The 24,402-nt window shown below is 38.0% G+C and overlaps 1 protein-coding gene across 1 annotated transcript in view; it reads left to right on the forward strand.

Moving 5' to 3' along the window:
* The first annotated feature begins 560 nt into the window (after nt 1-560).
* dyrk1b (dual-specificity tyrosine-(Y)-phosphorylation regulated kinase 1B) overlaps nt 561-24,402 on the forward strand; it is a 66,847-nt gene continuing 43,005 nt past the window's right edge. Inside the window, exon 1 of the mRNA XM_055023142.1 lies at nt 561-981. The gene's annotated coding sequence lies outside the window, so the exon portion shown is untranslated. The remainder of the gene's footprint in view (nt 982-24,402) is intronic.

Genomic DNA, 24,402 nt, shown 5'->3' on the forward strand with positions numbered 1-24,402 from the left:
TGTTATAGTTCAGGTCTTGCTGTCGTTTCCGATTCATGCGGCATAATATTGAGTGAAAACATCCCGTTTTTATGTTAAGCTGCTCGTTAAAGCTGCCAAATAAAAGTTATTCTTCTGGAGCCGCATGCTCACAGGATACAACGGTATACTTAAGAATGAACTTTTTCACATTAATATGACCACTTTTGTCGCGAAGACTGGTTGTTGGGAAGCGCTTGCGTTAGGTTTGTTTTGGCAGCCATTTTGTGGGAAATGCCTCAAGAACGCGCTTAAGCGGGAGTGCGCGCTCAATGCAGCCCCTCTCCTTTGACCGATATTTCCGTCAGAGGGGCTGGGCAGACCAGGGTTAGCTGTACCTCTGTCCGCTAAACTACAAAGTGCTATTTTATTGCGTTTACACGACTGCTCCTTCGGCTGTGTTTATGTCCATCATTATGCCCTGTGCGGACTGTCTTCAATTTTCAATGGCAGTATTTTATTAGATAGCTAACATGCTAGCTACTAGCTAGCTAGCTAATGTTAGCCCCCCCCCCCCCTTTTTTTTTTTTTTTTTAAACCTTTAAACCAATAAGAAGTCGGATGTGGTCATAAATGAAGATCATTTCTAGCTGTTCTCACAGAATGGCCTCCTTTGGATGTCAGATTAAGTTTCGTTCTAAATGAAGTGTGTAGACTGAAGGAGCTGTCGCTGGTAGAGGCGGTGGGCAGCCCACCTCTCAGCCCTCCTCTGGGCACCAGTAGCTGTGCGGCGCCGGCAATAAGTCCATGTCCAGAGTGATCGCAAGCTGCAGAGATAAGATACCACACTTCTATTGGAAACGAACATAATCTGGATCATAGCGAAAATAACAGCATTATACAATTTGGATTTTGACTGGTAAACACTGACCCGGAGGAGGGGGCTCGGTTCGTGTGAACGAAGGGAGATTGGGGTTCGGAAGATGGCTGCTCCACGGAACTTGGTTCGACACACTACCTGAGGTAAGAATCTGAGGGTCATTGTGTGTCTCGGATGTGTAAAGTTGGCTTGACTTGTCGCTGTGTTGCTGTGTGTCGGAGGCTGGCCGGGCAGGCGGTGGGCAGAAAACGGACAAATGTTCCGGCGACCGGCCTCGTGTCTCCATCAGGCTGTCGCGGCAGGGCAGATGGCTTAACATGGGCAAGTTTAACACGACTGGGTGTTTCAACTTGATACTCCGATCATGTCAAAATGGTACGAACTTTTTATTGGAAATAAACGTTTCAGTGAGGGGCTGGTCAGTTCCTGTGGTTTTGCAGCAATGCCCAACATCACGCATTCGCAACCCATTCCTCCTGTTTCAATGGACAGCGGTCCGAAAAGATCAGAAATGGGCTCCTAGGTTTGTGCGATCGGAGCGGCTTTCAGCCGTTGCGGCGTGCAGTCAGTTAAAGGGCTGGCAGATGGAGACTGATGCCGGCGGAAGAAAAGGGAGGGAGATGAATGAATGTGGTGCCTTTAAACCTAGACGTGTTGACAGAAAGCGGTGCGTAATTCACTTGATATGCTCGTTTAGGGTTAAAGCACACACCGTGTGCTATGTCTTGGTCCTTATCTGCTTTTTGGACGTCCATCATTTTATCTTTCATGGCAGCTAACGTTAGCTGTTAGCCTAGCTACCGCATCAGCCCATCCCCTACCCTGCCCGGGAGTACTGGGAAACAGGACTGTTGCCTGGAGATGGCTACTCCCAGTCAAAGTGCAGAACGACCAGAACCGACGATGATGTACATCCGGAACCAGCAGAACTTGACATCTTTGGTTATCTGGCTTTCCCCTTCTGTTGCTTTTTTGAAAAACTCATTGTCTGGCCGCCATTGAACATTTTAAAGTTGGCTGATCATGCTTTTTGAGTTTTAAATGGCCCATGGTCGAAGTGTTTCTATTTATTCTTTAAATGTTGATGTCTCTCCGGATCACCAGGTTATGCTGTTTATGCCACTATGATTTTTGGCTAAATTGTTGTTTTCTTCTGTTCCTGTGAGCATCACATCTGTTTCATTCCTTTGGTTACTCAAATCTTAACTGAGATTTAGTCATTTAAAATGTTAACATTTATGTCAATTGATTCTTCTGAGTTGTATTTTCAAAATGGAGTAACAAGAACTAAATGTTGCACTATTAATCTTGAGATATTTAGTGCTCAGTAAAAGTATTTTGTGTGCAATAAGACTTGAACCTGTTTTCATTCCATTCTTATTTTTATTTTGTTATATGCAGTTTACACTGTTTTGGCCCGGGTCTTTAAAATGGGGCGTTTGGTGGCAAAGCATAAATGGAACAGATAGAAGCATCCGGTTCTGCAGCCAAGTCTGTAGACTAACCAGTTAGTAGTGCTTAGGGATGTACTTATGCACTTTTTTCACTTCTGATACTGATAAGTGGTTTAGTAATGGCCAAAACCGATCCGATACAGAATAACATTACCGAATTGATTTAAGATGACTTTATTAAAAACAGGCAGATGTCCTGAATAACAAATTTCTTTGCCAATTTAGGGGAATATCTTGGGATTTCAGAAAGCTTGAAAAAATGATAAATATAACACTTCACATTGTGTTTTCTTGTAACCTGATGTAAGTTGTTTTAGTTTAGGTGTGTTACAGATGTAGTTTGTCTGCAGGCGCAGCATATCACTGCTCACCATGACTTGTCTGGAGCCGTGTCTGTACTACGCTACGTATCTACAGTGTTCTGATCAAAGCTATGTAACACACTCCAGGAACGCATTCATTGAGACATGAATTCCTTCGATCACATCAGTAGTTCTGGCATTGTTTTCTTTCCACTTGTATCTTTATGGTGGATGTTGTCATCGCTGAACTCTCTCCTTTTTATGTTTTTGTTTCTAACACCCATTACCTGGTGAACAGGGGTAAAACTAGCTGGCCCTTTGTAAATGGGCACTTATTTTGACATGCGGGATGGCACGAGGTATTAGGTGATCTCCTTTACAAACTCTCTTCAAAATAAAAGCACACCATCGGTTTATGTTTGATTCACACTTTAAGTTTCTTTCTATAAAAGTTTAAAGCTTTGGGTTTATGCATTTTCAAAATGAAAATCTGTATCTAAAAAGAAATGAAAATTTATTGTGTGAAAATAGAATCCTGTAATCTCAATCAAAATTGGTGATATTTGACAGGCAAAATATCTTTCTGATTCCAAAAGCAAAGTGTTACCAGGGACTTCTCTCACTTCATGGTGACAGAGACACAGTAAATGTCATCCATATCTAATGTCTAATTTCAAAATAAGAGCCCATCAAAATAAGACTTTTTTAGTTTTTTCTCCAAGTTGCCGTGCTTATTTCTGGAAGACCTCTGTTACCAGTGGTGTGCTAATGATTATAATCGACCGATTTCTGTGAAAAAGTCTGATCAGTCATTGCCGATCACTGTCTCTTGTTGTCGATCACAAAAAACGAACACCTGCGTCTCAGACTTTGCAACCTGTAGAAGCCAATGCAGCATATCTCTCCTTTAACTTCACACTGCGTAAGCTTAGGGCAGCAAATAACCAATGTAGTGTAGAACTTTATTGCTCTGAGAGTAGGGTTGTCACCTTACTACTCTGATTGAAATTGGACTTCAATCAGAGTAGTATACCGTAAACATATTTAATTAAAAAGTAATATGTAAACTACTCAAGTACTGAGTAACTGATTCTAACAGCTGATTTAATATTCAAGATGTATCCTCAGACAGCCAGGAGTATAGAAGTTATGTGAAAATTCTGCATTCCCAGTGTGTGGATACAAATAAGGAATTGGGTTTGGAGACTGGTTTTAGGTCAAATTTACCAGAGGGGCCGCTGTAGTCAGTGTTTTTTTTTTTTTTTTTTTTTTTTGTATGGCGACATTTAAAAAGAATGAAACAAAAAACAGAGCAATGCTTTATTATTTTCTATATTGAGTGAGCCAAAGAGTCTCCAGAGACACAGGTTACAGACCCCTGATCTAGAAGATAGAAAGTGTGATCCTATCGCAATACAGCAGCTAAAAGTGCAGCACTATCATTTTTAATTCATTGTTAAAGTAAAATTGTGAAGATTAAAAACTCTACCGCTGAGTATTAACAAAACATGCTTATTTAGTATAATTTCTATGGCATCCCTGTTGAGCACTGCTTAGAACCAAGCGCCTGTGGGCTGCAGGTCTGTGTCATTGAATGTATTATGCATTAATAATACATTAAATGACCACTGAATTCACAAAATATACCAACGATTCAAAATAACACACACAGAAAGCATTAACAAACCTTTTTAAAGTATGAAATATTTATGTATTTACTGTTAATCTATTAGTATGACTTGTTCTTTAAATGGTCATTTATATGATTTTGACTAGTTCTATTACATCTTAAATAATAGTAAGAAGCAAATAATTAAACCATGATGGTCTACTAAGAGCATAATAAGAAAGTCAATCAATCATAGCTAAATGTTCTGCACCATTTTGGCCTGAGGAGATGATCTTTAGGTTCTGATGGCTCTGCAATGTTTCTCTGCTGGTCCATTCTGTCTGATTGCTGGGTTTCAGACACGTGACCCGGATGACACTTGAAATTCAGATGGGGGTCAGGAAGTGGATTTCTCTGGTTCAAAATGGATCACAGCGAGTACGCTAATGCCCTAGATGGGCTGGAACAGACGAGGTATCTGGAAAAATACACATAAATTTAGGATATGATCCATATTGTCTCAGTAAAAAAGCCTTGTTAGAGTCGGGTACCCCAGACAGGTCAGTGCTCCATCGCACTGCCACACTGGCAGTGTGATGGAGTTAAACATGGATGTTTAACTGTGACAGCATTGTGTGGAAAAGCCACACATTCCAGCCTGGTATGAGCAGGAATTCAAACATCACACATTGTATCTGAGGTGACTGCTTTTCACCACAGCAGGGTAAGTTTGTCATAAAAAGCTTTTTCTTTTTCTTTTTTGCCTTAATACATTCCATATGCATAATCATGACTTAATGTGCTGATAAAATCACTCTGGGTTTGAAAAGAAAAGGTTTCCTAGTCATCTGCAAGAACAGAAAGGGTTCATTCTTAGTGAGTGATGGCATGTGGTTGACAGACAAAACATGGACAAATTGGATGTGGGAAATGTATATGTCACCCCTCTACACAAACTTATTGCATTTTCTTGTTGCAGTTTGTGATGAGTCTTGTCTATTTGAGATTATCCAGCCTCAACTTTGGCTTCATGGACTGCTGCATTTGAGCCTCTCTTGTCTGTACTTAACCATTTTTGGTGCAATGTGAAATTCAAATGAAAGCATTTTATAGTCCAACAGTGCAGTTTGGTCTGAAAGCCATGAAAGAGGCCAATTAAAAACATACAGCAAATGACCCAAAACTCTTTCCTTTAGTGTGGGGATCCAGTGTGACATGGGAAGCAGCAGCCTGTTTAAGACTCTCTCATTGCAGAGCATTTTAGTTACTATTTTTAAAGAATGTCAAATATAACCTGCTGTTGTCTTCAACTTAATCAGCCAAAATGACAGTGTGGCTCTAATATTTCCTTACTGGCTCAAAACCCAGAAACACAGCCATATTCTGGGCTGAATACAAAGAATCTTTTCAAAATGAAAGTTTCAAAAATGTGGTACACCCAAAAAATCAAGATCTGTTTTCCAACTGAGTTCCTGAAATTTAAGAGGGCTGTAATTTTTTTTATTGAAACAAGTCCTTAAAATTCACACAAGAAAACAAATCAAGGTATTCAGTTAATATCAAAGCAGTCATGTCAGAATAACAAGAAACTGTGATAGTTTAAATGAATATAAAGGCCAATATGACTTGTAGTTCAATTTTTACAGAACTTTCCTGTTTGATCTGGGTTTTTTCATGGCAGTGTCCTTCAACACTAATTTAATGAAACGTAAGAGATCTGTTAGAATATTTTAGAAAATATTACAGTGGAGGAGTCGCACGATGAGGCTGTGGGTAGTGGCAGCACTAAGAGCTCTGAACCGCTGTCAACATTACTGTAAAATGAAACTGGTAATACCATGTCCTAGCATATTGCTTAATGTCGGTGATCATCTGAAGTGAAGCTGTTGGATAATATGGCAGAAAAAACGTAGTGTACAAACTCCAGTCTACCAACTGTTGCTGCGGGAGAAGCAATGTTGCTAACTCTGTTAGCCAAGAAAAAGGCCAAAAAACAGATATTAAAGAAAATGGGGCTCATCGAAAGAACATCAGATGGGTAGGACCAAATGAGGGAAAAGAGACTGGATATGCTTTGTCTGGATATGTGCACAAAAAAAGATGGGGGAGGACTGCAGAGTGTCTTTTTTTTAAGGAGATGGCCCAGGATCGCTCTGCAAAGCATAAACTGGTCTTCCTGATAATGAAAGAGCTGTGGCAACACAAGGTGAAGCACAGACTGGCCAAACCAGCGACGGTGTGGTTCGCTTGGAGGGGACAGCAGCTGAGCTTTGCTGATGCGCAGGAGGTGGAAACTTTCGTCCGAGAGAATATTTGGAACGTGGAGGATGGCGTCAAACTAAAAGGATAAATGGAGCAAGTAGAAAAGAGGAGAAATCATGATATGGGATCGGGGTGGTGGATCACCGGGGCGCTGTCTGGACATAGTCTGGAAGAGGAGGCATAGTCTTCAGAACCCACACTGACCACACAAGATCAGACTTTACTGCCAGCAGGGCTTTCACACTGCTATGTTCATTTTTAGAATAGTATAATTTTTTTGTTATTGTAAAACTGTTTTGGAAAATGTTATACAGTGTTGGGAAAAGTGCACCTTGTGCAAGATATTAACGTATGTTTCACAGTAGTCTTATTTTTCATTTAGATGAAAATGGGTAGATGGTCTGTTAATATTGTAACCTTGAATATTAATTGTTCTTTCCTAATTAAAAGGAAGGAAGTCCTCAGTTACTTTAAGTCCAGAACAATGATATGGCTTTCATACAAGAAACACATTTTGGAAATGAGGTAGAAGCTTTTAACATGAGTGGGTTGGTAAAGTGTCTCAATTCTGTATCCAGCAAAAATTAACTTAAGTTTGTGTTATTGCGAGAGTATACAGACATGCTGGGCGGGTGATATGTCTCCATATAAACAGGGTGAAAGTTACAATATGCAACAATTATGCCCTGATTAGGGAAGATCCAAATTTAATGACTAACATTATCAATTAACTAGATACTTTTGATGGTCAGATTGTGATGGTAGGGGATTTTAATCAGGTTTGAGATGACTAGACATGGGAGTGGAGTCGAGGCATATTCTAATACTAGACATCACTCTGCACCAGTGCTTTAAAGGAGGAAATCAGGTTAGTTGATATTCAGAGACTGACGCATCCATTGGAAAGGGAATGTATTTTATTCACACTCTCCTAAAAATGACTCCCAGATTGATTATTTTTTAATTTCTGGGTCAAATGTTAATTTAGTTGTGAACTGCGAGATAGGCGTGATAGCCCCAACAGGCCATGCTCCGATGGAATTACACATAGATTTACAAGTTGATACAAACAGTAGAGGCAGATGGAGATGAAACTCCAATATATATCAGGATGAGCAATTTGTGGCAACATTAAAAGATAGAATTGTTTGGGTTTTTTTCTCTAGATGATAATCGATTGGGTACTGTATGGGATACAATAAAGGCTTTTGTTGGGGTAAATGTATGGCTTACATTTTCAAAAAGTGAAAGAAAACAGAAAAATACTGAATCTGGAGAAACAGATAAGTGATTTGGAAAACAATTGGTGGAAAACAGAGAGTAGGTTTACAAAAATATGGCAATTAAAATGTAATCTTCATGAAATTTACAATAAAAAGCAGTGTACTTCCTGTGTAGGCTTGAAACAAATTATGAAAATGGAAAAAAAAACAGGACCCTAACTGATGACATTTTCTGAAACTGATGTAGTATTTAAAATGTTTTATAAGGAATTTTATACCTCATAAAAATATACCTAGTGCAGAGGAGTTGGGAGTCCTTTTTTGACAAAATAACTATAACAAAAATCATCCAAGAAGAAAAAAATACACGAGAGATACCTATAACAGAGGCTGAAGTTGGAAAAGCTATTACCAGTATGGAAATTGCAAAATCAGCTGGTATCGACGGCTTTGCAGCTGAATATTGGAATAAATTTGTGGATATTCTTGCTCCAGTTCTAACTGAAGGATGTCCGGAGGCTCTTCAATGTGGCACACTCCCTGAAAGTTTTGATCAAGCTATAATGACACTTCTACCAAAAGTTGACAAAGATTTGATGGATCCAGTTAACCACAGACCTATAAGTTTGATAAATGTGGACTATAAAATGTTGTCAAAAATTCTAAGCACCAGATAGGTGTTGCCACGGATTGTTCATAAAGTTCAGGCGGGGTTTATTAAGTATTAGTCATCAGCTAATAACATGAAAAGACTGTTGAACCTTTTGTGGGAAAAGAACAAGAACGCTTCAGATGGTGTCACAGTGCTGTTCATTAAAACGGTCAACGTCATCAGAATCATTACTGTCCGTTTTAGAAGCTGTAGACTCATTTTGTTGTATCAGAGTTCATCTGCTGTGTTGAAAGAATAGTGATAAATATGCAAATATCAGACCATTACTGTATCCACTATTGAGTAGCTTTAAAAATCTTTGGTGTGTGAATTTGTTGTCCTATGTCTCAAAAAGTCTGACCTGAAACCCTGAGGATGGATGGTGGTGCTAGATTATAACTAGAAACTTGGTGATGCATCAGTTTTATTGATTAATTGAATGTGTTATTTAAGATTTAAATTTTTGAAAAATCTGTTTTTTTTTTCTTTCTGTGAACTCCTTGGGCTTCCATGGTTCAGAGTGATATCAGTCTGCCCGAGACCTGACATCTTGTTTTACTGCTTGTATTTGAACTTTGACTCCTGAATGGATGATTGAAATAAAAGCAAGTTTTTGAAAGTATTTTCTGTCTTTTGTAAGTTTTTAAGAAAAACTGAGAAAAGTAGAACCAAAAAAGTCAATTAAAATCGGATTTGGTATGAGAAAATGAGATGTAATTCAGTCTGACTGAAGGAGCAATGTTCCACACAGACTGCAGTTGCCACAAAACATTTCTACATATGTGCAACAGGTTTCTCTTGGAAATCTTCATAAAATGGAGAAACATTGTAACTGTTGTTCTTCTGATTGCTATTGGTCTTCAGTGCCTCTTTTGTTATCCGATTTAAGATGACTAAAAAAGACAGCTTTAAAGAAACGACTATAATTCATAAAAATTCTAATTCTAAATCAACCAAAAAAATAAACAAATGAATCAAATCAATAATCTAAATGCCAAGATTTACCTGAAAATAGAGAAATGGCTCCTACAGACAGTTTTCTCTATTTTTCTTTTCCTGCTGATTATCGTCCCCATTGCATATGTGATTATTCCATTTTTAGTAGAGACATAGAACAAGCTTTCAGAGCTACTGCAATACAATATTTCCTTAAGAAACTTGTTCTTGTTTGACTGGATAAGGTTACAAACCTGTATCCAATCTTTTCTGATGTACAATATTCAAAAAGCAGTAGTTCAGTCATTCGAACAGTAACGACGACCTGTTTGAAGAGTTTGTCAGATTTCACAGCTCATTATATCTCTGAAACGACGCTGATAAAAGATCACTGATGGAAAACTAGTCTGTATTTGTCCTGTTAGATCACAATGCTGTTTACGTTCTTTTACTTCAATACAGGTCAAGGAAATAACTAAGCTGTATTATCGCTAAGGAGAAACATTCTTCACAGTTTTAGTGGACTTTTGCAGAATTCAGTGTTTGCTTCAATTATTTTTTGAACTATATATTTGCTTCTACTTGAAAGTATACTTGAAATGGGATTAATTTCCACTGTTGTTGTGACGATAAGCAGCTTTGTTCATCATCAGTCAATGATTGTTGCCCTGACAAGCCACATCATGAAGGTCCTGGAGAGACTCCTGCTGGCCCTTCTGACTAAGCAGACAAAGACATATCAAGACCCCCTGCAGGCTGCTTATCGCCGTGGATCTGGAGATGATGATGCCATCCTACACAACAAACCCACTGTCATCTGGTCAAGCCAGCCAGGCAGCACTGTGAGGATCATGTTCTTTGATTTCTCCACAGCTTTTAACACAATTCAGCCTGATCTGCTCTGTGAGAAACTCCACAAGACACAGGCAGAGTCCTCAACAATCACCTGGATCTAGAACTACCTCACAAGCAGACCACAGTTTGGGAGTCTGCTTAGACAGCTGATCAGCTGTCTAAGCAGCTGATCAGCAACACTGCAGCACTACAGGGCCCTGTACTCTCACCATTCCTTTTCACTCGTCTGCAGAAATACTCAGATGACTCTGCAGTTGTTGGTTGAATCACAGATGGACAAGAGGCTGAGTGCAGCAGACTGGACTTCTTGAAGAGAAGGATTATTCATAAAATCACGAAAGTTATGGGCATCCCTGACCATCATCTTGTCTTGGAAAAGCAGAACATCTTCAGTCAGAGGCTTCTTCAAAGTCACTGTAATACAGACTGCTACAGGAGAACTTTCCTGCCAGCCAGTGGCGGTGCCAGTAGGGCACCTCCAGAAAATCAATTAATCCATCTATTTTCTAGCACCCTTGTCCCTTGTGGGGTCAAGAGGTGCAGGTTCTTCTCCAGCTAACATCCTGGGCAAGAGGCGGAGTCACCTGGACAGGTCGCCAGTCTGTCGCCAGTCAACACAGAAACAAACAGGACAAACAACCATGCACACACACACCAGTTAATTGATCTGACAGTCATGTTTTTTGGATTGTGGGAGGAAGTTGGAATACCCAGAGAGAACCCACTGTGCACAGGCAAAACATTCAAACTCCATGCAGAAAGTCCTCTGGCTGGGAATTGAACCCAGGACCTTCTTGCTGCAAGGCAACAGTTCTACCAGTGTGCAGCACCACACAGAAAAAAAAAAAAAAGCCTGTAAAACGCGTTCTATATTTAGTTGATTTGTAGTAAAATGGCCACACGGTGCTGCGCAAACAGACAAGGTCCAAACCAAACTTATCTTTTAATTTTAATGAGGAAAGATGCGGCTGTCAATCATGACTGGCAGCTGCTGCTCTAACTGCAGATTTACAACGTTTTTAAGGCTGCTCCGGAAAACGCTGTTGATGACATCGTGACGTAAATCATTTGGTGTGAATTCAGTCGGTCAGTCATTTGATCAACGCGTCAGCAGGGAGGCGGTTCGGCGGTTCGGCTCGGTTTCTAAGCAGCTGTAAACACCGCCGTCTGAACCCAACCAGGTGCGAGACGTTCAGACACATCGGCTCGATTCCAGCAGGAAGAAACCAGGAATAAACTGACAAAAACAAGTTGAGCCGCTCACTTCAATTCTTCCGATTCTCACTTCCGATCTACATCATGACGCTTTGAATGATTCAACACTTGATATGTCCTTCGTCATGAATGCTGTTTTAACCTAAACAATGTAATATTATCTGGAAGCCATCTGGCTAATGGCTCCAGGCTTCATGCTGAATAAACCCTTAGACGTTTATTTAACCTCTAAGCTTGAAATAAATACAAATCAGAAATACAAACAACAATACTGATAACTATATGGCAAAAACATCCTTCATATTATCGCAGTAAAATGCTTGGCTCCCTCTCAGCACCTGCACAGAAACATTTCTGGAGCCACTGCTGCCAACATGGATCACCGTCTGAGACAACTCTGAAAAACATAAATGAACAACCTACAATACTTTCTTTATTGATCCCAAAACAAAATCTTTTTTTACTTTGAATGTTGTTTACAATGGGGGGACCCCCCACATACATGCTTCACATGGGAATGGGGAGTAATACTTACCCTGTGTTATGTAATAATTATTCCAGTTGTATTGTCTTTTAACTTTGTTCATTTTGGTTTTCCTCTGCTTCATCTCTTCCACTTGGCATTTAAAGGTAGAACATGTTTGAAAGTATAGAACACTTTTTTAAGAACAGGTTACTCTGTGAACATTGCCATATTTCCTATAGCAAATTCTTATTATGGTTTATGGTTTTATCCACAAATACACATTAAAATGCACTAACATTCAATTTAATGCTAACCCCCGCAACCCAACCCCAGATAAGCAGAAGACGATGGATGGATGGATGGATGGATGGATGGATGGATGGATGGATGGATGGATGGATGGATGGATGGATGGATGGATGGATGGATGGATGGATGGATGGATGGACGGAAGAATGGATGGATGGATGGATGGATGGACGGAAGGATGGATGGATGGATGGGTGGGTGGGTGGATGGATGGATGGATGGATGGATGGATGGATGGATGGATGGATGGACGGAAGGATGGATGGATGGATGGGTGGGTGGATGGATGGATGGGTGGGTGGGTGGATGGATGGATGGGTGGGTGGGTGGATGGATGGATGGATGGATGGATGGATGGACGGAAGGATGGATGGATGGATGGGTGGGTGGGTGGATGGATGGATGGATGGATGGATGGATGGATGGACGGAAGGATGGATGGATGGATGGGTGGGTGGGTGGATGGATGGATGGATGGATGGATGGATGGATGGACGGAAGGAAGGATGGATGGATGGGTGGGTGGATGGATGGATGGGTGGGTGGATGGATGGATGGATGGATGGACGGAAGGATGGATGGATGGATGGGTGGGTGGGTGGATGGATGGATGGATGGGTGGGTGGATGGATGGATGGATGGATGGATGGATGGATGGATGGACGGAAGGAAGGATGGATGGATGGGTGGGTGGATGGATGGATGGATGGGTGGGTGGATGGATATTATTTAGCTAACTAAAGGTATGATTACATTTTCAGCTATTACTCAAAAAGAGCCATCTCTGCTTATGAATAGCTATAGAGACAAAAATAATAAATTCATCAGATCACTGACATCACTTTTCTTCCTCTGCACCCTAAGAAGAAAACATCTGTTAAAATCATATCTCTAAAGAAAATAAGAACCAAATAGCTCTTTTCCATCCTCTTAAAAAAATGAAAGAAATTCAAAATGATGTGAGAATTTTTCCCTGTAATAACTTTCTGCAAGACATTCAAGATAAATATCAATTCTTGCGTGTTTTGAGACAAGTCATCCTTTTGAAATACAACTTCATTAATGTTTTTGTAAAATTTCTGTACAAGACAGTTTTGATAGAATAAAACTATCACAATACCCTGGATACATTTTTATTCACAGGTGCTGCTTTATAAAAATCACTTTCTTATTTTTTTAAGTTAGACAATTATATTTAAGGAAGTGCTTAAATGTTGCAACAACAAAAATGCCTTAGCTTAGTTTCCTCTTAATTCTTAAGATCACTGACAGTGTGAGGAAAGTTTTGTTTTACTTTCTTCACACTGTCAGTCTGACTCTTCTTTTTTCTTTTTTTTCTGTCAAATGTCAAACTTTTTTGTTACTATGTGTCTTGTTATTGTATTTTCTTGGAATTCTCAATAAAGACAAAAGAGATTGTCATAATTCTGCCCTTTAGCTGAAAATGTCACATTCAGCAAGGAATTGTGGGTAATACGCTTTGCTGAAGTTTTAACAACAATTACAAAAAACTGTCTTTTTATTTCTTGTTGGTGTGAGCGTGTTGGCTCAGAAAAAATTATGTTTCCTATTGTTTTGAGTAACGGAGGTTTGAACAAAACACTAAAAATTATTAAATAAAACAACAACAAAAAAAACCCCAAAACAAAACCTCAGTCATGTTGGGGGCTACGATCTGAAACTATTATGGGTTTGTTGTTTATGTTCTCTATCTTACTTAAACATTTTCAGTTCATTTTTAAGAGCAGTGATTGAGAAGGAGCATTTTGCATATCGACATTTATGAATACAATATTTTGTTGCAATAATTAAAACATTGACTAGAAATTCCACATTTTTTTCTTTGACATATTAATCGAACTTAATAATTTGAAATGAGAAGAAATCCAGACAGAAAATTATGAAATCAAATCAAATGTTATTTGTATAGCACATTTCAGCAGCAAGGCATTTCAAAGAACTTTACATCATAAACACAAAAACACAAAGTCATGCAACATAGAATAAACAATACATTGTTCCATATTACATTTCAAATAAAACTCTAATCAGGTGTGTTTTTAAGCGAGATTTAAAGGAAGTCAAGGTTTCTGCTGTTTTACAGTTTTCTGGAAGTTTGTTCCAAATTTTTGGTGCATAGAAGCTGAAAGCTGCTTCTCCTCTCTTGGTTCTGGTTCTGGGGATGCAGAGCAGAACCAGAACCAGAACCTGAGAGTCTGGAAGGTTGATACAACAACAGCAGATCTTTGATGTATTGTGATGCTAAACCGTTCAGTGATTTATAAACTAACAACAGTATTTTAAAATCTATTCTTTGAGCTACAGGGAGTCAGTGGAGGGACTTTAAAACTGCAGTTATGTCTCTATCTTCCTGGTTTTAGTGAGAACAGGAGCAGCAGCTTCTGGATCAGCTGGAGGATTGATTTGTTGGACAGGCCTGTGAAGACGCTGTTACAATAATCAATGCGACTAAAGATAAACGCATGGATGAGTTTCTCTAGATCTGGCTGAGACATTAGTCCTCTAATCCTGGAGATGTTCTTCAGTGATAGAAGGCCGACTTTGTAACTGTCTTTATGTGGCTCTGAAGGTTCAAGTCCGAGTCCATCACGACTCCCAGGTTTCGGGCTGATCGCTAGTTTTTAGTTGTAATAACTGAAGCTGTGCATTGACTCTAGATCTATAACTGTAGCTCTATAGCTCTAGATATATAGCTCTAGATCTATAGCTGTAGATGTATAGCTCTATATCTATAATAGTAGATCTATAGCTCTAGATCGTTCCTCTTTAGGTCCAAAAATAATGACTTCAGTTTTGTTTCTGTTCAACTGGAGAAAGTTTTGGGATATCCACATATTTATCTGTTCTAAACATTTATTCAGTGATTGGATGGGGTCAAAGGTCACCTGGTGACATCGTAATGAAGAGCTGTGTGTCATCCGCATAGATATGGAAGCTAATATTATTTCCTGTTATAACCTGAGGGAGAGTATAAATATTGAATAAGAGGGGTCCTAGGATTGAACCATAGGGTACCCCATATGTGACCTTTGACCTCTTTGATGAGAAGTTTCCAACTGAAACAAAGAAATCCCTGTTCTTTATGTAAGATTCAAACCAGTCGAGCATCGAAACAGTTTCTTTTGTAAGGATCTTGTTGTCTTGTGTTCATCAATGTCCTGTCATGGCTTTATATTGTGGAACCCAACAATGTAAGATTTTCCCAATCTTTTCCAGACCATTGGGATTAGTTTAATTATGCTATGATTCATAGTTTCCATGAGTTCCTTCCCATTAGCACAGTCTTCTGCAGCCTGAAACAACAAAAGTTTTAAATCCTCCCAGAAACATTTATAACTTTAGCTGTAATTCCGTCTGGCGCAGTCAGGCGCCATCTTCCTTACTGTACTGTCACATTTAGACATTCTAAGCTCTGCATCAGATTTCCTTAAAGTTTTCACCAATAACAGGAATCAGATTTTCTACTTTATCAAAAAAAAAGCTATAATTTGTTCAATATGTGAAAATTTATAACGATGACTGTAGAAATTAAATATTTTGCTCATTCTTTTAGGCTCAGAACATTCCACTCCAATCATAAGACTATTAATTGCTTTCTTGTCCAAATTTAATTGAATGCTATCCAATACTATATTTCAAGCATTCCCATTTAAGAATTGGTGTTTCAATTAAATTGTCATTTACTATACTTAGAATATGTTCCTTTATAAATGGACAACATTCAAAATTTGTAATAATGAAATTCCCAGTAATTAGTTTTCTTCCTCTTGTTTTAGTTTTTAATTGATAATACAGTGGTCAGTTTGAAAACTGTCTAATTTAAAAGGACAGTTTGCTGTCATTGTTTCTTCCACACACTCTAGACTTGCAGCAGATAACAGCCAATAATCAATTCATCATCTACGTTGATCATTAGGTTTTTGCCAGGTGAACTGTTTGACCCCATTGTGTAAGATTCTCCAAACATCAGTCAATTTTATGTTATTAGCAAATTCCTCAAGTATAGAATGTAGAGTGACTTTTACCAGCATTGATCTGTCCAATCATCTGGAGCCAAGTTGGAATCCCCTCCAACTACTGCATGATCTGTAGGGACCTTAGCAATGAGCTCCATGATAACTGTTATTTCTATTGTATTGATCATTAGTATACCCATAAATGTTTAGCAAAATTACTGGAACATGATCAACTCCCAAAACACACAAGCTACCCAATGTCCATGCTCATCTGCTTTTTCACTCAAAATCTTACCAGGTCATCTGTAAAAGCAGATTGCGACTCCAGAAGATCAATTTGTCCCATGACTGCGACCACAACTTCACATCAGACATATCAGTTTGAGTTTCCTGAAAAATGGTTAGGATACTTGTTGTCCTTTAGAAAACAAAAAACTGATTTCCGTATCAGTGAGTCCTCTTATGTTAAAGAAAATAAAAGAAAATTCAGTTTTTAGGTACACCTTGCTAGTACCGGGTTGGACTCCCTTTTGCTTTCAGAACTGCCTTAATTCGTCATGGCAGAGCTTCAACAAAATACTAGAAATATTCCTCAGAGACTCTGGTCCATAATGACATGATAACATCAAGCAGCTGCTGCAGATTTGTCAGCTGTACATCCATGATGTGAATCTCCTGTTCCATCACATCCCAAAGATTCTCTACTAGATTGAGATCTGGTGACTGTGGAGGCCACTGGAGTTCAGTGAACTCATTGTTGGATTCAAGAGATCAGTCTGAGATGATTACTTGGATTGGCTGTGGTGTTGACATGATGCTCAATTGGTACTAATGGACCCAAAATGTGCCAGGAAAATATCCCCCACACCACTGAACCACCAGTGGTGTGGTGGTTCACACCACTGGTGGTGAACTGTTGATACAAAGCAGGATGGATTCATGCTTTCATGTTGTTGATGCCAAATTCTTACCCCGCCATCTGAAGGTCACAGCAGAAATCAAGACTCATCAGAACAGGCAACATTTTTCCAATCCTCTATCGTCCAATTTTGGTGAGCCTGTGTCAATTGTAGCCTCAGTTTCCTGTGTTCAGCTGACAGTAGTGACACCCGGTGTGGTCTTCTGCTGCTGTAGCCCATCCGCCTCAAGGGTCAATGTGCTGACTTCTGGCATCAACAAGGCATTTGCGCCCACAGAATTGCTACTCACTGGATATTTTCTCTTTTTCTAACCATTCTCTGTAAACACTAGAGATGGTTTTGTGTGAAAATCCCAGTAGATCAGTAGTTTCTGAAATACTCAGATCAGCCCATCTGGCACCAACAACCACGCCACGTCAGGGGGTCCCCCAGAAAAGTGGTGGTCAGGGCGCCGAGGCGTCCACAGTGCTTTTGTATAAAAAGATGTTAAGTAGACAGGAAATGTACAAATATTACTGGGTAATTATATGTTATGGGAAAACATTGCTAGTGAAACGCTATTTAAACCCACAACTAGTCTTAAAAACAACATATCAAAAAATACAATTAAAATGAATATCAGTTATTTGCATTTCTGTTTAAAGCAAATGAAGTCAGCAGCTCTATAAAGCCCCTCAGGTCTTCAGGGGCCAATAAAAGCTAATATTTTAACACAGACCACAGATACAGAAATGTAACATTTATGTGGTCAATGATCAGTGCTGCTGGATTTGATTTCATGGTTTCAGCATAAATAAGTTAAAAGATTTTAAATTGTTTAATATTTATATGTACGATTTTAAGGAGCTGTGGAAAAGACCAATGTACAATAGTCATAGTTAAATTGTTTTTTACCAATGGAACAATTTGATGCTGTGAGTTTAATCTTTGAGTTTGAGCTTTGAGTTTGAGCTTTGTTTGTTCACAAATACAAATTGATAAACTGAAATTCTAACTTATTGCTTTTTAGGTTCACTGAAAAAAATAACTCTTTGGATGATCAAAATAAAATCATGGAAAGGATTTTTACCTGAATTGTTTGCTTTATTTTAGCACCATGTAATTCTGTTACTCCAATTTAAAGCTCAACTTAACTTTTAAGATTGATTCAACTCATTTTCTAAAGTTGGACCCAATGGAATTTAATAGAGCAAGCCTTTGCAATGTTTTGTACCAAATAATTGACTTTTCTTGATTAAGATGAATACAAATTTAGTTGAAACCACCTTATTTTACAGTGGTACCTTCACACTACTTCATTAAGTTGATTCAACTCATGAAAATTAAGTTAGCTAAACAAACATGCTTCATGCTGAAAGAAAGCTATTTAATCTTGTGGAAATCCTTTCCACGATTGAATGATGTTATTTCAAAGACATTTTTTAAGTGCTATTAACTTAAGTGTTTTAAGGCAGCACTGGGTGAAAGGGTAGAAAGAACACTCAACAATTAGAGAAGGTAGAATAGAACTGTATTTTTATAATTGTTATCCATTTTCTTTTCCATATGCAGTGCAGGCACTTTACTACCAAAGGTATAAACTCTTGCCATATGGCAACCCATCTGAACATGCATGTAAGCTAGTTGAAATTAATAGTTTAAACAAAGCCTTTGAAGTCAGTGTTTAATTAGTAACAAGAAACTTCAAAATACTTCAGCCGACCACACACTGTAAAAAAAATCACTGTAGAATTTACAGTAACTTACTGGCAGCAGGGTTGCCAGTAAGTTACTGTAATTTTTACAATAAAGAAATTCCAGTAACCTTACAGTAATATTTGGGCAGTAGCCTTACTGTAAATTATTACAGTTTTACAGTGATTTTATTACAGTTTTTCCTGTAATTGTCACTACTATATTACTGTAATTTGATTAGTTTAACTGTAATTTCTTTTAAATAGAACAGTACTTATATAGCATGGTTACTGTGATTTCATCACATTTTTAACATAAAAAATTACAGTAGTCTTGTAGTAGAATTACTAAATGTCATTTTAGCGATGACATTTAGTCATTACTAAATGACTAAATTTCATTTAGTAATTCTACAAATTACAAAATTTGTAAATTTTGTTATTTGTAGAAATAGGGTTGTGGTAATTCTACCCTAATCTTTTATGCATACTGCATAAAAGTATTCAGTTTTGTGTCCTCATAAAACTGCATACTTTGCTTGCTTTTAAGTTTAAATGTGAAATTGCAACTTAATTTGCCAAACTCTCAAAACAGTTTTTATTTTTCTAATTAAAAAAATATACATGTATGTATTAAAATCACTTGATTTTATTGTCAATTTAAATCTGACCAACTGAAGCAAAACAAAATATAATATTTTGCAGCAGCAATATTTGCTTGTTACACAGAAGTCAGAGAATTGCAACCAAAGGGAAAAATACTCCAATCTACAAACATAACTGATACATTTACAATCAATGTAATATTACAATGGATTAAATAATCTTTAATAAAACAAAAGTACCCAAATGTCAAAGTTTCCAAACTGCATTTATGTCAGTTAAAGACAGAAAGGGTGAAAAGGACAGATTTAGTGGACAGACACTCTGACCTTCCTTCATTGTAGCTGTCCTCCTGTCTGACTGTTAGAAATGGACAGGACAGACAGAGACAGGCGGAGAAAAGACAGACAGGGAGAGAGATGGAGTAAAAGAACCGATTGTGTGTAAATGTGTAATTTTACCATTTTAAAAGTTCCACTGGTCCATGAAGGAGGAGAATGGAGGCCTGCGGTTTCACTGCTGAGTTTTGCATCAGTCGTCCTGTTGGTTTTGATGTCACTTTTCCATTTGCAGCCTTTGCTCTTCTTTCTGGATTGAGGCTTATGAATCACCTAGAAACAGGCGGGCGACTATCCAAAACAACCCTTTTGTTTTTTTAAGTACATATTACATTTTTATTAGATGCTTGTGACCTACCAAATATGTTTTGTAAAGGCATTACTGAAATAGTTCTCATAGTTCTCACCTATGAAAAAATACTCGGGGTGGCAAAAGGTGCTGCTGGACCCGCTTGTGCCCTCGATGCTGTTTCCTAAAAAATAACAGTTATTAGTTTTAGTTTGAACTTAATACTCAGGCACACAGACATTTTCATAGAAAGATTCATTCCTCTGTCTCTATCCATATACTAAGTTTGCAGACAGTATATGGAACCTTTATCAGTAGGTCTAATGATGGCAGATCCAGTGAGATGGCAATATCTCATTATGCCTTCCATTCATTCGTCTATGGACAGAAGGATGGACGTTACAGTGAGACACAGACAATTGGATTTAGGGTTAGGGTTTGAGAGGAGTGAGAGGTTAGTCTTGTCACCTAGTGCTTACCTGGTGAAAGTCATTGGCCCCGCCATCTCGCCTGTGAAAGTTCGCCTCCTGCTGGTAAATATCCCACAATGCACCTGTACATTAAAAATTTACAGTCCAGGTGAAAATTTCCACACGTGATCCAGCAATCCAATCATGTCCATATAAATTTCAGATCCAGTTAAGAGCTGAATTTTCAAAACCCAGCCACCTTACTGTATTTTCATGCTGTAGTTTTTACAGCCATTTGTTACAGTGCAGTTCTGAAGTGCCAATAAAGTCTTGCAGAGAAAAACAAATATCTGTAGTTTATTGTGTAACTAAAACCGCCTTCAAGATTTCCCAGGCGTAAAACAGATTATGTTGCGTGATCTTCCATAATCTCGCCGACCCTCTTCGGCAGGAGATCAGTCTCACTAAATTCAATCATATTATCTCAACTTGAATACATTTTAACGCTGGGTTGTTGAATTTTGTTTATCTGACATGATTTTATCATGTTTGCCTTTGAAATATAACATTATTTTGTTAAAAAAATGTTACTTTTTTGTACCAGCTCAGTTACATGTTTTGTCACAAGCAGAAAATGGTGCAAATGGTAAAGAAATGCTGATTAATTGCCAGCTATCATCACTTCATGTGATGTTAGCACATGTTAACCACTGACCTGAGTACTACAGAAACTCTGAATACATAGAAATATGACCAAACATAGCAATGTTGTGCATATATGCATGCACAATTCTGCCAGGAAAATTTAGTCTTCTCATAACTGCCACTGGAGTTTCCCAGGCACGCAAAACGATTATCTCGCGTGACCTCGTGCGATTTCCCATGATCTCCCGTGATCTCGCTCGTCGTCTTCAGTACAAGATCAGTCTGACGATAATGAATCATGTTATCTCAACATGATTACATTTCATGAATATTAAGTTGTTGAATTTCTTGTTTATCCAACATGATTTTATTATTTTTTCATTTGAAACATGAAATTATTGTGTTGAAAGTACATAATATTCTTTTATTAATGTAATAACCCCTGAAGTTCATTTTTGTGAGTGTTGGACAATTAAACTACTCTCCTTCTCCCAGGTGAAATCTAACATTGTGACATTGTGTGTCTGTTGAGTTTTTAACAAGGGGACACAGAAACCATGTTGGTTGGTCCAGTGTCTCAGATGTCTGTGCAGCCGCGCACATTAACTCTGTCTGACTAAGTAGACAAAGCATTTGGCATGGTTTGATTCTTTGTGTAATTGGAAAAATAACACTAGAAATAATAATAAAATAACATAAAACCAGCGTGACTACGAGGCGAGTGCAAAAGCTCCTCACCAGGCCGATGAGGTCAGCGCTGGTTCCTTAAATGCTAAGGCTCTATGGCAAGCTGTTTTAACATAAATTCGGTTTTACTGCTCTTAAATTCCAGATATCTCAAATTGTTTAATGACTAGACGTTTTAGCAATTTAAGATATATCTAATTACATTCTGACTAGTCGAAATGACGTCAGATTTATCATTGAGTTGTATGGAGACTTCAATTCAAGATGTCAACAACGAATTACTGACTGTCTGAAATACACATTTCAGATATCTACAATTAAATTATGACTAGTCAAAAAGTAAATTTAAGATATCTCGACTTTAGTTTTGATTAGTCATAATTCTAATCAAGCTATCTCTAAATAGTCCATAATTTAAGATATCTTAAATGTATGAAATGCAGTTTTGACTAGTGGAAATTAAATTATAGATATCTTAAAAGCAAATAATGACTAGACAAAACTAAATGAGAGATATCTTGAATTATAATGTTGACTAGTCAAAATTCCTTTCAACATATCTCCAAATGAATTCGAGATATTTTGAATTATTCAACTTTTCTATTTAAGATATCTTAAATGAACATTGTGACGAGTCAAAATGACATTACTGACGTCTTGAGTTAGCATTCTGTCTAGTCAAAGCGTCACTGATTTACGTGGCAAATCGAAAGTTTAATAAAAAAACAATGAAAAGTAGAAAAAACACAACAAGATGTTGAAAATGCACAACTTTCATGTTGAAAATGGATTGACAACAGCAGTTTTAGCTTTTCAAAGCTGTTTTTTAAGAGCATTCGGTTTGTCGGAAATTAAGAAACAGAATTTTTTTTTGCAGATATCGTTAGCAGTCTTATAGTTTATGAAGTTTGGCGTTCTCCGCGTTTCCAACATTGCTGAGCTCTTTCTAATTTGTGCCATTTATGGACAATTTTGTGCAGAAAACATCAAATTCTGCAGGAAACTGTTTGGGCAGCACAAAGGGGCTTCCACGTCATTCTTAATTCAGATATCTAAATTTGTAATTTTGACTGGCGATAATTACGTTCAAGATATCTTAAATTGTAATTACAGATCCAGTGACGTCATTTGAGATATCTTGAAAGGAATTTTGACTAGTCAAAATCTATATTAATAAATACATAGTCAAATAAATACAAGGATATATATATGCATATATATGAACATATATATGCATATATATATATATATATATATATATATAGAGAGAGAGAGAGAGAGAGAGAGAGAGAGAGAGAGAGAGAGATCTATAGATATCTATATATATATTAATAAATACATAGTCAAATATATAGATATATATATCGATATATATGTGTGTGTGTGTGTGTGTGTGTGTGTGTGTGTGTGTGTGTGTGTGTGTGTGTGTGTGTGTGTGTGTGTGTGTGTTAGTAAGCATAATTGTACCTCCTAATTTTTAAGGTAATTTTCTTGTGGCATTATAACTGTCACCATCAATAGGCCAGTCTTTTTTTTAATTATTATTATTCCATTTGCCTGCGTCATTCTTTGCTCTTTCTTGCTTTCGGCTCTGTGGCACCACCAAGTGCTGAGAAAGAGAAGGTTATCTCCGTGTGTGAAGTGTTCCTCCACTTCTTGCTGAAAGCACCCTGCAGTAGTTGCATGGTAATTCTGCTCCTCTATCTTTCCTCTGCATCATGTTTACCTAGCAACAAGCATCACCCGCGGCTGGCCATTCTATTGGTCATTTGAAAACGCAAGGGGGACCAATGGCAGGGCTGTTGCCATGGTACAGTGTGTAGTTGCCGGGTGGAATTTTGCTGCAAGGCACGTGAGTCTCAGAGTCTGCTTGCCTCCTCCGACTGGGGTTGTAATCTCCGCTGTCTGGCCATTAGTACAATTGAACGTGATTTAATAGAAGCCAATCAGGTAATCCATGAAGGGAAATGCTGATTTTTATTCAGTATTTGAGCCATAGTGTAATATCAGAATATTCCACAAAACATGCCTAAAATATCAAAATATGTTTTGTATTTTGCAGTAAAGAAAACCAAAAATAAGTAACAACACGGAAATTCAATATTTTATCAAATTAGTATGAAGAGATACTATGACACAGAATATATCCTTAAAAAAACGTGTGCTCCCAAAATGTGGTAAAGCAGAAAGTGTTTAAAGATGAAAAGCACAAACTGCTGCTGATTATGTTGAAGGTTTCTTGGAGGCTCTGCACTGGGCAGCACTGCACTGTGGGCTGCAGCTCCAGAAAGCCTTTTCAGGTTCATTTGTTTAACTATGCAAACATCTATTTACATTTCAACCTAATTTCGTATCTCTTTCAGTCTGTTACAGTTGGCATTTAATTGACATTAAAGTTTTGTGGTTTCTTTGAAAGCTGTTTTCTGAATAACAGCTGCAGTGTTTCTCTATTTTGGGGAAAACCCCTCTATAGTCTCCAGTAACATACATGTGAAAAAACATATCTGCTGGGAGTCTGTATATGGAGTCTAATGCAAATGTGAAACAGTGTGGTTGTTTCTTGTCATTTGACTGAAACAGTGTGAATCTGACAGCGTGGAGCTGGCTGCTCTCTGCTTTGGCCGACCAGCGTTCCTGCTGAATGTTATTCTGGTGGAAAACTCCCCTTTTCAAAGGTGGAGTGACACTATCAAAAATAATGAGCTATACTTTTTCATAAAATATCAACCCCGTACATGC

Source organism: Poeciliopsis prolifica, unplaced genomic scaffold (genome assembly GCF_027474105.1).
Source record: "Poeciliopsis prolifica strain line A6 unplaced genomic scaffold, Auburn_PproV2 SCAFFOLD096, whole genome shotgun sequence".
NCBI classification, from domain to species: Eukaryota; Metazoa; Chordata; class Actinopteri; order Cyprinodontiformes; family Poeciliidae; genus Poeciliopsis; species Poeciliopsis prolifica.